This window comes from Grammomys surdaster, unplaced genomic scaffold (genome assembly GCF_004785775.1).
Source record: "Grammomys surdaster isolate TR1022 unplaced genomic scaffold, NIH_TR_1.0 128, whole genome shotgun sequence".
Lineage (NCBI taxonomy): Eukaryota > Metazoa > Chordata > Mammalia > Rodentia > Muridae > Grammomys > Grammomys surdaster.
The window spans coordinates 2,057,786-2,071,813 of NW_021604586.1; positions in this window are offsets into that span (position 1 = coordinate 2,057,786).

Here is a 14,028-nt window from a genome sequence, read left to right on the forward strand (position 1 = left end):
AGGGAGAGGGAGAGGGAGAGGGAGAGGGAGAGGGAGAGGGAGAGAGCATGTGGTTACCTGTGCCAGAAGAGGGAACTGTATCACCTGGAGCTGGTGTTAACAGTGGTTGTGAGCCACCTGATATGGATACTGAGAACCAAACCCATGTTCTTTTGAGAAGCAGAACAAGCTGTAAGGGTAGATCTGATGCTGAGGTCCTATTTCCCACTTGGTTCTTGATCTGTCAGTAAAGAAAGCCATGGGCCAATTGCTGACTGGAAGGTATAGGCGGGACTTCTGGGTCCTTGGAGGAGAAAGGGAGATGCAAGGAAAGAGAGAGAAGAGTTCACCATGCTTTGGAGAGAGAAAAACCAAGCAGCAGTGTGAGATCTCAAAACGTAGTGGCCACACAGGCCCTTCCTACAGGTGTGTGGTCAGGAGAGTTTAGCAACTGAAGTTTAGCACTGGTGAGAGAGGCAGACATGAGAAACTGATAAGGGCACGCTTTTCCAGGACAGAGAAAGAAGCACCAACTGTGCCAAGAAGGCAAGTTGGAAACGAACAAACTGTGTATGTGTCTTTTATCTGAGGATTCAAGGGAAGCTGGGAGGAGGCTGGCAACACAGCCGATTCCCAGAGTAATGGTGGATAGCACAAACTACACGCAACAAAGAACTCTGAACTACCCTACCATCCCTCTATCCATAAAGTGAACTAGAGTGAACGTGCATCTTCCTGGCTAGGCAGGAAACATCATCTAACTATTCCTCACTGTGGTAGTTATACGTCCATGTGACACAACCTAGAGTCATTAGGAAGAGGGAACTTCAACTGAGAAAATGCCCCATCAGATTAATCTGTAGTGCATTTTTGTGCTTGATGGTTGAGGTAGGCGGGTCCTGACCACTGTGGGAAGTGCTGCTCCTGGCCTGGTGGTCCTGGGTGTTATACTAAAGCAGGCTGAGGGAGACATGGGGAGCAAGCCAGTAGGTAATATTCCTCTAAAGCCCATGCTTCAGTTCCTGCCATGACTTCCCTGGAGGATGGAGTTATAAGCTGTAAGATGAAATAAACCCTTTCTTCCCCAAGTTGCTTTAGGTCATGGTTTAGTTATGATATTCTATTACAGTAATAGAACTCCTGACTAAGACATTCACTGATTCTGAATGGTTTGCTAGCACTAGTGAGCAAGAGATGAAAAATAGGTGAGCCTCTGGTCTCCTGGAGCTTATTAAAGGTTTCCAGTGTCCATTGGGTCATGACCTGCCTGTCATGGGTACCGTCAAATCATGCAGTAGGGCGAATCCGTAGGAACCAAGGTCTTGACAACAAATGATAAGGAAAGAGGTGCTTCAGAAGGAGTGTAGAAGCCCTTACCATTCTAAAGTCCCTCAAGGGAAGAGCTGGTAGCCAGCGGCCTTGACTAATAGAGATGGCATAGACTCTGGCAGCTCTGTGAAGTGGAGGAAGCTTTTGAGACACTTTACAAGTCCGTGGATCTCCAAATGCCAATCCATGGTGACACACGCAGAAGCCATCTCTTAGACTGTCACACGGCACAACTGTTTGCAGCCTGCATCTTCTTTAAGGGTCAGGAGGGAAGCAGGGAGAAGAAAGCACAAGTCTATTTGGCGCAAACTAACTGCTGCTCTGTTTTCTTGTGATTAAGACATTTATTTCAAACCAGTCTTGCTAGCAAAGAGGCCTCTAATCGCTGGTTCCCTTCAGCCCCTGTCATGACAGATTAGCATTAATAATTTAGAGAACAGCAGCATTAAAAGTAATTACAAACTGTCAGAAAGATACAAGAAATATGACATAGCTCAGAGCTTCTTTTCAGACCTCAAATATTATTTGAGGGGAAAAATAATTACATTTTCCTGTTCATTTCCTAATACAAATAACTTAGGATATCTCATAATTCTTGAAATTTGCAATTAATTCATCGAAAAACTAATGTCAGGTTGAAAGAAAGGCCCGTGTGGTCACAGATTTCCGCCATGGAATGATTCCTTAGGGCACATTTCCCAATTGCCTTGTCAAAGCTCCTTTCAAATGTGTTAACACAGCAGCATGAATAAATCAGCGAGCATTTAAAATATAAATGGTCTAAAGTTTAATTGTACATGAGCTTAGCTTTTTCTGTCTAAATACTAAATATAAGGACCTTACTCCTGATTGAGGTATACGTTCCTTTCAATTTACCTATGCAGTCAGAGTATAGACTTTTAGCAACCCCTTGTCTGACTCAACGCCTGTTCTGTCTTTCGTAGTGTTTATTCTCAGGTGAAAAACAAAAATAGGGCTAAGATTCCTAGCTCCTTCCCCCCCCCCTCTCTCTCTCTCTTTCTCTCCCTCCTCCCCTCCTCCTCCCTTTTCTCACCACTGTCCCAGCCTTGGTCCTTCTCCCCCATGGCTCCTGCTGTCTTTTCTTGCTTGCTTGCTGAGCGTCCATGAGCGCAAGCTCCATGAACTATAGCCCCAACCAAGTTACACACACCTCAAAGACGTCAATAAACTCCCTTCCACAGTCTTCCCTTCTCTCTCTTCAACTCTTTCTCCTTCATCACACCTTGCATCTTGGTTTCTTTTCTATTGCTGTGATAGAATATCCTGAAGGAGCAACTCAAGGGAGAGAGGGCTTCTTCTAGCTTACAGTTCCAGGTTCCAGCTCAACCTGACAGGGGAGTCAGTGTGTGTGCATGTGTAGGGTGGGGTTGGGGGGGGACGTAGGATCTTGAAGCAGCTGGGATGCATCACATCCACAGCCAGAAAGCAGAAAGTGGTGAATGCTTGTGCTCAGTTCCCATTCTCTATTTATACACAGCCCAGCCAGAAAAGGTGCCACCCTCATGGACTGGTCTTCCTACACCCATTAATGCAACCAAGACATCCCCCATTGACATACCCAGAGATCCGTCTCTCAGGTGATTCTAGATCAGTGGTTCTCAACCTTCTTAAGGCTGTGACCCTTTAACACAGTCCCTCATGTTGTAGTGGCTCCCCAACCATAAAATTATTTTCGTTGCTACTTCATAACTGTAATTTTGATACTGTTATGAATTGTAATATAAAGTATCTGGTTTTTTTTTTTTTGATAGTCTTAGATAGCCCCTATGAAAGAGTTTGCTGGATACCCCTCCAAAGGGGTCACGACTCACAACTTGAGAACCTCTGATCTAGATTCTGTCATGTCCACAGTTATCATCTGTCATCACATGTGTGCTCTAACCTGAGGAAAAACAAACCCATGGATGGACAGTTGTCTTTGTACGCCTTGTCATTTATTCCAGAGAAAGAAGTAGAGAGACCAGTGTCTCCTCTGCTAAGGACCTTTGTCTAAAAACCAGTCGCGTGGTGTCTGCAAAATTTACAGGTCACGAAGCTGAACATCCATATCATATCAGACTTGTGTTCTGTGGCAATCATAGAGTCCTCTATTCATTACTTTATAAAAATAGAAAATCCTCAGTGAAACATTTAATCAATGATTCAGTAGACTTATTTGATTTTGATTTCAAAAGATGCAAGTGGACCAGACTGGGGTGTGTTGCGTGCTGCTCTCCTCTGTCCCTTCTTCCAGTAGGAAGAGAGAGAAGACAAGGATGTCACATGAAGGGGAAGGGGAAGGAGGAACGCCACCACGTTCTTAGTCTGCTTGTCCCTAGAAAGCTGCCATTTTGTGACGCTATTTAAATGAAAGGTTGTAGGGGTTAGCCCACATGCAGTCCCACTGGGAGTCTGGCTCATACTTTTGTCCATTGATTTGCATCTAAAGGGCTAACCTGGTCTTGCTGCTGTTTGCTGTAGATGCACACATTTTTGTTCTGTCTAGCAGCCTCTCTCTTCCTACTGTTACGACCTTTGGAAGAAAGTCTTTATATGACAGTGTGTGTGTGTGTGTGTGTGTGTGTGTGTGTGTGTGTGTGTGTGTGTGTGTCCGTGCCTGCCATGGCATGTGTGTGGAGGTCAGAGGAAATCTTTGGAAAGTTGATTCTCTACTTTCACCTTTACACAGGACCCAGGGATTGAACTCCTGTCGTTGAGGTTCATTGCAAGTGCCTTTACCTGCTTAACCGTCTCACTGGCCTCTTGCCATGAAAATGTATCCTGACGGTATCTTTACCCTCTAAGCACCTAGTGTAAAACATTTTTCCCTTATGAAGGAAGGACTTTAAAACATTCCTCTGTGTTTGTGAAAGTCATTCCCGTTTACAATACAGGACCAAGAAAGCTAGATCATCATAAGAAAATTAAAAACCACTACGTAGTGTTTAAAACATTCTCTTTATGTTCAACCTTCTGAATTTCTCATGTGCTGATACATTAAAAAAAAAAAAAAAAACCTGAGCCAGCAAGATGATTCACGAGGCAAAAGAGCTTGCTATGCCAGCCCATTGACCAGGGAGCCAGCCTTAATTCTACCTAGGTCAAGGCTGAAGGAGAGAGGCGACTCCACAAGGTTACCATCTGACTTTCACGTGACTGCTGTGGCACACCAGCCCACACACAAACACTATGTGCATGCACACAGAGTATAACAGTAGTGACAGTAAACAAATGAAAAAAACTGATCCAACTAAAACAATGGAATAAACTGTATCATTCTAGCCATTTTGGATGAGCTTGCTCTTTCAACGGTATATACTGGCATTGTTCTTCATTAGTGACTACACAGCCAATGAACCATTTCCGTGGCTTTCCGCCATCAAATAGCTTAATTTCAGCCATTTTTATTTAAGCATGTGCTCATGTAAAGTACTGATCATTCAGATAATTCCTACTTTGTTACTATTAAAGTTGCCTGTAATGGGCATACATTCCCTTTGTATTCCCTTTGTATTCCCTTAGTATTTAGAGCACTATCCAATAGAGTTTGCAGGTGTCCTCCAGCTTTCATAGGGACCTGGTGCCATCTTAGGGTGAAATCTAAATTATCTGTCTGTCTGTCTATTCATCCACCATCCATCAATCCATCCATCCATCCATCCATCCATCCATCCATCCATCCATCCACGTATGCATGTATGTATGTATGTATGTATGTATGTATGTATGTATCATCTATCTATCTATCTATCTATTTATCTATCTATCTATCTATCTATCATCTATCATTTAGTGTGTGTGTGTTTATGTGTGCATATGTATGTATGTGAACATACATGTATGTGAACATACACGCAAGTCCATATGGAGGCCAGATGATACAGATTCTCCTAGAGCTAGAGTTACAGGTAGTTGTGATGACCTGGTGTGGGTTCTGGCATCTGAACTTGGATCCCATGGAAGAGCAGGCAGCTATCCCAACAACTTAACACTTGACCAAGGAATCTCAAGTTGTCAGGCTTGGCAGCAAACACCCTTTACCCTCCAAGCCATCTTTCTGATTTCATGAAGTGTACATTTCTCAACCTTCTCTTCTCATTCAACAGCTATTTTGGCCATGTGTCAACAGGTTTTAGGCAAGCTCTTAGTCATTGAGATGAATCCATAGTCCATGTAAATTCGCTTTAGACTCAGCAGTAAGTTTCTGGATATTTCTTGAGAATGGGTTGAAAGTATGTATCAATTTCTGAAACTATCAGGTCTCAAGGTAAACAAACTGATCTTGTACCCTGAGTTAGTGTAACTGTTTTGCAGGAGTGCTAGCGATTATTTTTGCTGAGTCTCTTGGAGCTTGATGCTTTGTTTTTCACGGATAGCCATGGCACTGGTAAATAAAGATGACTTTTGGTCAATCTGAATCTTTTAAGTTTACTTATTTTAATGACTGGAAACTCTAAGATAATGTTTAATTGAAATTGGTTTTTCAAGACAGGGTTTCTCTGTGTAGCCCTGGCTGTCCTGGAACTCACTCTGTAGACCAGGCTGGCCTCGAACTCAGAAATCCACCTGCCTCTGCCTCCCAAGTGCTGGGATTAAAGGCGTGTGCCACCACTGCCTAGCCTCGAGCCCTTGTTTTCAATGAGAAAACTAGGTGTTGAATTTTGTAGACTGACTTCTGCCCTATCACTTAAAATGATCCTATGATTTTCTCTTGAGATCTGTCCATATCACAAATAACTGATATATTTTTTTGAGCTATCAAACCAAACCTCTGTTCTTGGAATGGGGGAGTTTCAGATACTAATTTGTCCAAAATTTGTTAAAACTCATGTGTGAGGCCTGCTGTTTCCCCTTGGTTTTATTGTCTTCTGGTTTCTTCTCCCTCTCTCTTCTCTCTTCATCTCAAAGTTGTCCTAGAGTGAGTCTAGAATTCCTTTTGTTCTTCCCTTTAATATTTGATAGGGTTCCTCATGTGCTTATCTCAGCCCAGAGTTTTCTCTGTGACAGTTTTTTAACAATACACTCAATTTAATTGATTGATGACCATCGAGGTAGCTCGCCCTGCCTTGCATTGGCGTCTTCTGAGTGATTTGTTCATCTCATCCAAGCTGTCAGATGTATTGACATGGAATTGGTCGTAATATTTTCTCATTATCTTCTGCATATATTTCAGACTCTCCACTTAAGCTAGCTGGTATTCCTGATGCCATTTTTTCTCTTGAGATTTATCAACGTTACTGCTCTTCTCAAGGGGGTCCATTTTGCCTTTTTTGTTGTTGATTTCCTATTATTCTCTATTTTCAAAATAATTGATTTTCATCCTATTGCTCATTTCCCCCCCCCCCCTGCTCATTTAGCCTTTCTCCCCCACCCCCTAATTTCTAACGGTGAAAGTCACAGCCACTGATTTGCCTGCATTTTTTTTAATATAGGCATCTTAGTGCTGCAAGTTCCCCAACAGGTACCAACTTTAGCTAAATTAACAAATGTTGGTGAATTATGTTTCCTTTTCATCCCATTCAAATTCTGCTCTCACTGCTGTTGACTTTCTTTGCTCGTGGCTTCCTCTGAAACGTGTCCTTCAGTTTTCTCATTCAAAGACCTTTCCCCATATCTTTTTATCATTGGTTTATATCATAACTCCACTTTGTCCAGAAAAAGATACTCTGTGTGTGTGTGTGTGTGTGTGTGTGTGTGTGCAGTGTATAACTTGAATCCCCATACATTTTTGGACACTTGCTTTATGGCCTATGTTACAGTATTTTTGGGTCAATGGTCCAGGGGCATTGGAAAGAATGTTAATAAAAGTTGTAAAAATGTCACTTAGGTTAAATAGGTTAGTGTCGTTTAAGTGTATTCTCATTGATCTTATGTCTGCACAGTGTGTCAGTTATTGAGTGGGAAGTGTTGAGATATTTCACACACACACACACACACCCACACACACACACTCTTTTCTTTTCCTTTTCAATTCTGCCCCTTTAGGATCTGTTGCGTGTTTTAAGGCTGTGGCTGGGTGTGTGTATCCGTGGACTTGTTTTCTTCTCTTGATGAACTGACCTCTGTCACCACGAAGGGACCACTTGGAGCTTCAGTGACCCACAGCACGTCATCTGCCTCCCAGTCTCAGCTGTCCTGTGTTCTTTTGCCTCTCTTTCCTCCCCTTTTCTCCTTCACGGTTGGTTTTATTAGGTGTAACTCTGTTTGGTTGTTTTATTGGTTTCTTTAGGGCATATAATTTTACATAAATCTGCATATATACATATATAAAGTTGATATCTTTTATAGTTTTAAATAAGAGAATTAAATAATATGAAAAAAGAAAGTCACCGTATTTACCCAGGCAGTTTCTAATGAATTTTCTCCCTTTCTCTCAAGCCAGTTTTACATCTGGAATAATTCCTTCTGCCCTAAGGACCTTCTTTAATATTTCTTATATTATAGGTCTGCTAGTGATAAATTCTTTTAGATTTTATATGTCTGTAAAAGTCTTTTGTTTTGCCTCTGTTTTTAATAAGATTTTAAAAAGAGGAAGTTTAGGTCAACAGTGTTTTGTATTCCTATAAATATTCTCTAGAGCTCTGTGGAACAGTTAAATTACAGAGAAGCACTTCAGTGTACGTGGGTCTTGTCACTGTCGTACGTGACACCTGGAGCTGCCTTAACTCTGAGGTAAATTCTTCCCTACAACCATGTTAAGGCCATTTTTTTTTTTTTTAAATTCCAAGCTCTAACCAATGCTGCATGAATTGAGAATTCTTCATTCTGGCTACCGGGAGGATATTCTCCATATTCCCTTGGGGGTAGCTGTTTCTTTGTGGGGACTGAGCCTCAGACAGCCTCTCATCCTTCTCTTCCCATCCTGGCCTAGAAGGCAGCAAAGGTATTATGACATTTACAAGTCATTCTGTCTGAAGCCGTCCCTGGAGAGATAAGCCCACCTTGGTGCACAATGGGCCCAGGAAAGTCAGCTTTCCGTCTGCATCCTGTTTTGTTCATCAGTCCATCGGTGTGTGTGTGTGTGTGTGTGTGTGTACAGGGGTGGGGGAATGGCGTTGGGGATGGGGTAGGTGTGTGTACACCAAGCAAACAGATGAACAACAATACTCTGTTTATCCATATCTGTTTATCCAATAATCTGCTTAGCCCTTTGCCCTTTCTCCTTCTCCTTTCTTCCCCTCTCCTTTCCTTGCCCTCCTTGTAACCCATCACCCTCTCTCTCTGGAGGCCACCCACAGTGGTTTCTTCTTTATTCTCCTATCTCTAGCCAGCCAAGGATGTGCCTTTGTTCCCTTATCTTGGCTTGTTCCAGAATGTTATCTATACGGACACCTAATTTGTTTTGACACCTCTCTCACCTCCTCAGGACCTTCAACGGCAAAGCTTTCCTAGCAAGGTCAACTCTAGTCCCGGCAGCGGCCATTTTTCCTTATCTGTGCAGCAGGATGCATTTTATCCCACAATCCACAGTGAAAATGTCACATCCCTTTGGCTCTCTAAGTCTAGCTAAATCTGAAGTAGCAAAAGAATTCAGTCCCATGCTCTCAGAACTTCCTATTGCCCACTACATCAGGGCTGGCCAGCTCCCAAGGTCTCTTGGCATGGCCTTTCCAGGGAAGAATCCTGTTTCTGACCTATATAGGTCAGCAGGTACTACCCTAGCCCTGAGGTTCATGCAGATCTTGTGCTGTAGTTCTCGGGGTACTAAATCACTCGATTACTACCAGGTAACCCTACTGCTACCATGTTTGTTTGGGAGGACCTTGGAAGACTTCATCCTTATCTTGCTGATATTCCTCTGATACAATGCATCCCTTCCCTCCACACCCCCAACCCCCCCCTACTTCTGTCTCCTCCAGATCCCCTGATCCCCCTCTCCCTTCAGAAAAGAGCAGGCCTACCAGTGATGTCAATCGAACTTGGAAAGACAAGATCCAACAAGACTAGGCAAATACCCTCCTATGAAGGCTGGAGGGAAGGGGACATAGAGTAGATTTTGAGGGTGGACTGGAGGCAGGTAGGAATGGGAACAAGAGTGAGGGGGACAGAGGGATTTTCTGGGGGATGCAAATAGTCCTTTATAGCAGTTCCTCAGTCCAAACAGCTCATAAAAACCCAAGAAGCCTTGACTACCACCGCCAACCCCCTCACAGCATAATCTACCATAACATTTATTCCCCAGGGACCCAAGGCTTTTGTAGAAACTAGCTAGGAAGGATGCTGTCTTTTCTGCATGGCAAATTTGCCTTTGGCTCAGAAGCAAAGACAGGGCTGCAGTCGTGACCTTGGCAAGGGAAACCTAACCCAAATTGGGAAAAACAGCAAGTGTCTTCAGCTGAATACCCCGGTTACTGCTGTGTCTGAACTGAGTGGCTTAAGACACGGGGATTATGTGAGCATCTGCCTTCAGACTTCTTAGGGTTATTCTGAGCATTAAGTGAGCTAGACAGAGTTAAAGCTGTTCAGAGCCAGGGCTACAGGAGTGCTAACTGTTGCTGTGAGCTGTTAACGCTGCCACCGATGTCTTTCTGTGCTTTGAGCCCTACACAGTGAGACATGTCACCTGCAGGACTTCTGAAGCCAGCGTCGAGGGTAGGCATCTTGTGTAGCCAGGATCGCCTCTAAATTCAGCTGGAGGCTCACCATCATATTTCTTAATAAGTCCAACCCAGCCAGTTTTCCTGCCAGCATTAAATCCAATTGTGCTGTCTTGGTTTGAGCACTAGATGAAGGTGCTGCCTGTAGATTTATACCCCTACTCACAGTGCACCTGGGAGAGGCATTCATTTAGTGAAAAACTGCAGAATCATCCACGCCATTTAATTTATTCTCCTCGTCCCGTTCTCTTAGCTAAACTCATATAAGTTAAACTGGAAATGGGCTTCTTAAAGCCAAAAGTTCACACTAGACAGAGCATTTCTGGGGAAGGATTGAAGTCACTTTCTATTCTATAGTCCCTTTATGACGGCGGCTTTGGTCAAACATGTGGGTGAAAGTTCAAAGTTGAAGACACACAATGATGCCCATGAAGGCAGACCATGTTTTCCTATGCACAGGGAATGATAATAAGCAGCTAACTACATTGAAGTCTCCTCTACTCCTCACGACCTCCGGTGGGCCATACACTGGCCATAGAGGGTGATTCTAGGCTTGTAGGGAGTGGTCTTTAACCCTTATGGTGGCTACACAGGAATTTGTTCAACTCTGTGTGGCTGCTGAGTACCACCGATGGTTTCTGCTTATATAGAGATAGTCTTTGCTCTTATCCACTTTGTAACCAGGCCCAACAATGCCTGGATTCTGGTTCAGGTTCTAAGACCAGATGTGGTCAGGTGAGCTCAGGACAGTGTGGCCATAGCCAGTGTTACTGGAGAAACTGGGGTTTCTTTCTGGGCTTCTTAGTTTCATTAATAAAAACCAAGGACAATTTTATTAGAGTTTAAAAAAAAACAGCATAGGATAGGTGAAAATCCCAGCAGCTTCCTAAAGCCAAAAGATCACCCTAGACAGATCATTGCTGGGCAGAGATCGAGGGCTCTTTCTGTTCTGTAGGTCCTTTATGATGGTGGCTGTGTAAACATGTAAGTGAAAGTTCAAAGTCCAAAGCACGCCAACAATGCCCATGAAGGCATTCCAGAAGGAACTGGAAAGTCACGCCTTTCCGGTTAGGCATGGGGTAGAAATAGAGACATCTGAAGAGAACAGAAAGCCCTCCAAGAATGGAAGAGAATGGATGGGAGGCCCCAGAGCATCCATTTCACCCCCCTCCTCCTGTCCTGCATGCTCTCTTATTTAGAAGATGCCAGGTAAGGAAGAGTTTCTAGTCTTCCTTACACAATAATTTCTTTCCATGCTAATCCTTAAGTCGCCTTTTGAGTCCCTTCCATGAGGAAGATCTTGTTTTTATTGTCTTCCTTTGTCCTGGTTTCTTTTTTTCTGTTCTTCTGATGAAGTACCCCAACAAAAGCAAGTTAGGAAGGAAGGGGTTCTCTTGGCCTACTGTTCATCATTGCAGGGAAGTCACAGCGCCAAGAGCTTAGGAAGTTGAACACATTACATCCACGGTCAAGAAGCGGAGAGGGAGTGACCATGATTGGCTCTTTTTCTCCTTTTATCAAGGGCAGGATTCCAGCTAAGGGAATGGTGCCACCCACAGTAGGCGGGTCTGCACCTCAGTTAAACTAATCAAGATAGTCTGCTATAGGCATGCCTAGAGTCTAGATCTTGTCATGTTGACCATTGAGAGTAGCTGCCACAACATTTCTATGCGTCAGAATCTAGAGACCATATTCAGAATGAGCCCAGGGTCACAGAATAAGCAGCAAGTTGTGGTTACAACTCACCTGGAGACCGCCTCAATTTGAACTCTTGAGTCACTGGGCTAGAGTTCTGTGAGGAGGCTTCTTTTCCACTTGTCAGTCAAGGCTTCTGGGCTCCAGTTCCCATTGAAGGAAGTAAAAGAAGAGACGGTAGGCTCCTAAGTGGCTGAGATGTTTGTAAAACTGAGCCGTGGAAGATAATTAACGCCTACCCATGTCCAAGGCCATACGAACCAAGACAGAAAAGACAAGGAAAACTAAGTTTTAAGATAGTTTATTTTTTTAAAGAATTGTGGTCTAAGCACACATTTAGAAACTGTTAAATACTTTAGCAGTAAGTTTTAAAGTGGGAATATGTTTCATAATGCCACATCAACACGACAGTGAAGCACACTGGAATCAGACAGTTCTCAGTGTGGTACGTTTTAGTGAATCTGTTTGTGACATTCAAATGCCTTATTTTAGTATTTCCTTTTGCATGTAATACACACATAATCACTAGAGAATGAACCATACTCCCTAAAAATCTGTTTTTTTTTTTTTTGGTTGTTTTTCAGTTTTGGGTTTTGTTGCTGTTGTTGTTTTGTGGTTGTTGTTGCTTGTTTGTTTTATATTTGTTTTAGGTTTTTTTTTTTGTCTCTCTTTCTTTTTGGCTTCAACCTCTGTGTATCTATCTTTATCTGTCTCTCCAAGTGATTGCTAGGAGAGGCTCCATGAAGGGCGGGCTGTGCGTTACCCGTTAACTAACCCTTGTTATTTCTCTGGTGCTCGGCACGTGAGGCACCAATAATATATGTTATTGTGTCAGACACATTGTGTAATGATTCAGGGGATCTCAGTATAAAGTATCCATAAATAATGTGGAACTAGCCTAATAATTATCATTAGCATACATCCCAGCAATCATCTCATCTCTAAGCACATGGCTGGATTTATTATCACAAGTTAAGTGTACTGTGTAGCCATGGCCCGTGTCAACTGCCACTGGCTTCCTGGCCGACCCATGTTTGTTCCTTCCAAATGACTAGCGTCTTGGCTTTCCCTTCAGTAATGAATTTTTCCCATTTTTGCATCTGATATAAACTGAGGAATACGTTGTACAATCTTTCATGCTGGGCTACTTTAATATTCAGTATTGGTTTATTGACACACTAATACAGAAGCAATAATTTGTTCCTTTTCATGGCTTTAAGAGTCTATGGGCATGGTATACCACATGGTTCATTCATTTCTGCTGTCAATGGGCACTTGGGTTAATGTAGTTTTCCTGTTATGAATAATGCCACCATAAAGACTTTTACATAGCATCAATGCACACATGCACATGTTCAAGCTGAGTAGAATGGTTGAGTCCGACCAATCATTCCTATTTTCAAAGTAGGTAAAGATTTCCAAACATTTCCAAGGTAATGCTATCAATTCTTGCTTGTACTCTACAGTCAAGACCACCAGCTGTACACTTACAGTTGAATAAAATTAGGCCCACTGTTCATTGCAGCAAGGGAGAATGCACCTTGTGGAGGTGGTAGGGTGTCTCAGGAAAAAGATGCTATACAGAATTATAAGGTGGTTCAGGGAGGGTTAAGGGAGCCAGGACTCTCACCCTGGATTGGAAAGTGTAGAGAAGCTGAGTTGGTTCTCTTATTGAGCCTGTGGAAACCCTTACATCATTGTGGACCAGGGACAACAGGAGTAGACAGGAAAGGCAGCTGGGTATAATCTCCAAAGAACACCCCAGTGACATTTTACCAGCTAAGCTCCATGTCCTGAAGATTCCCCAGCTTCCCAATATTACACTATGAACTGGGGACCAAACATTCAAAGCAGGGGCCTCTGGAGGATATTTCAGATCATGCCTAAAAGGATGCGTAACAGAATACCACAAGCTAGTTGCCTTAAAGCCACACGAAGAATCTTCAGTCGGTTCAGCAGACTGGAAGTCAGAAGTAAAGACTGCCAGGTTCCTGTCAGTGTGTATGGAACAAGAACCCATTCTGTGCTCTCTGCTGGCTTCTGGCTATACTTGGCAAACTTTAGTGAATGTTGTCACTTGAATATGAAATATCCCCCACAGGTCCATGGGTTTTTGAATGCTTGGTCCCCAGCTGGTGTCTTGTTTGGAGGTGGAAACTTCCAAGAGGAAGTACATCTCTGGGGCGGCCTCTGAGGGGTTATATTCTGACCCTACTTCTTGTTCGAGTGTTCTACTTACTGGGCGTGGATGTAACGTGATCACTCTGCCTCCTGCCTGTCAGGCTAGCTTCTTGCTCCTGCTGCTACAGCCTTCCCACCATGATGGGTGGTGTCCTTCCAGAATTGTAAGCCCAAGTAAACCGTTTCTTCCCTAACTTGTCATCACAGCAACAGAAGAGTAACTTATGTATTGTGCTTTGATTTGCAT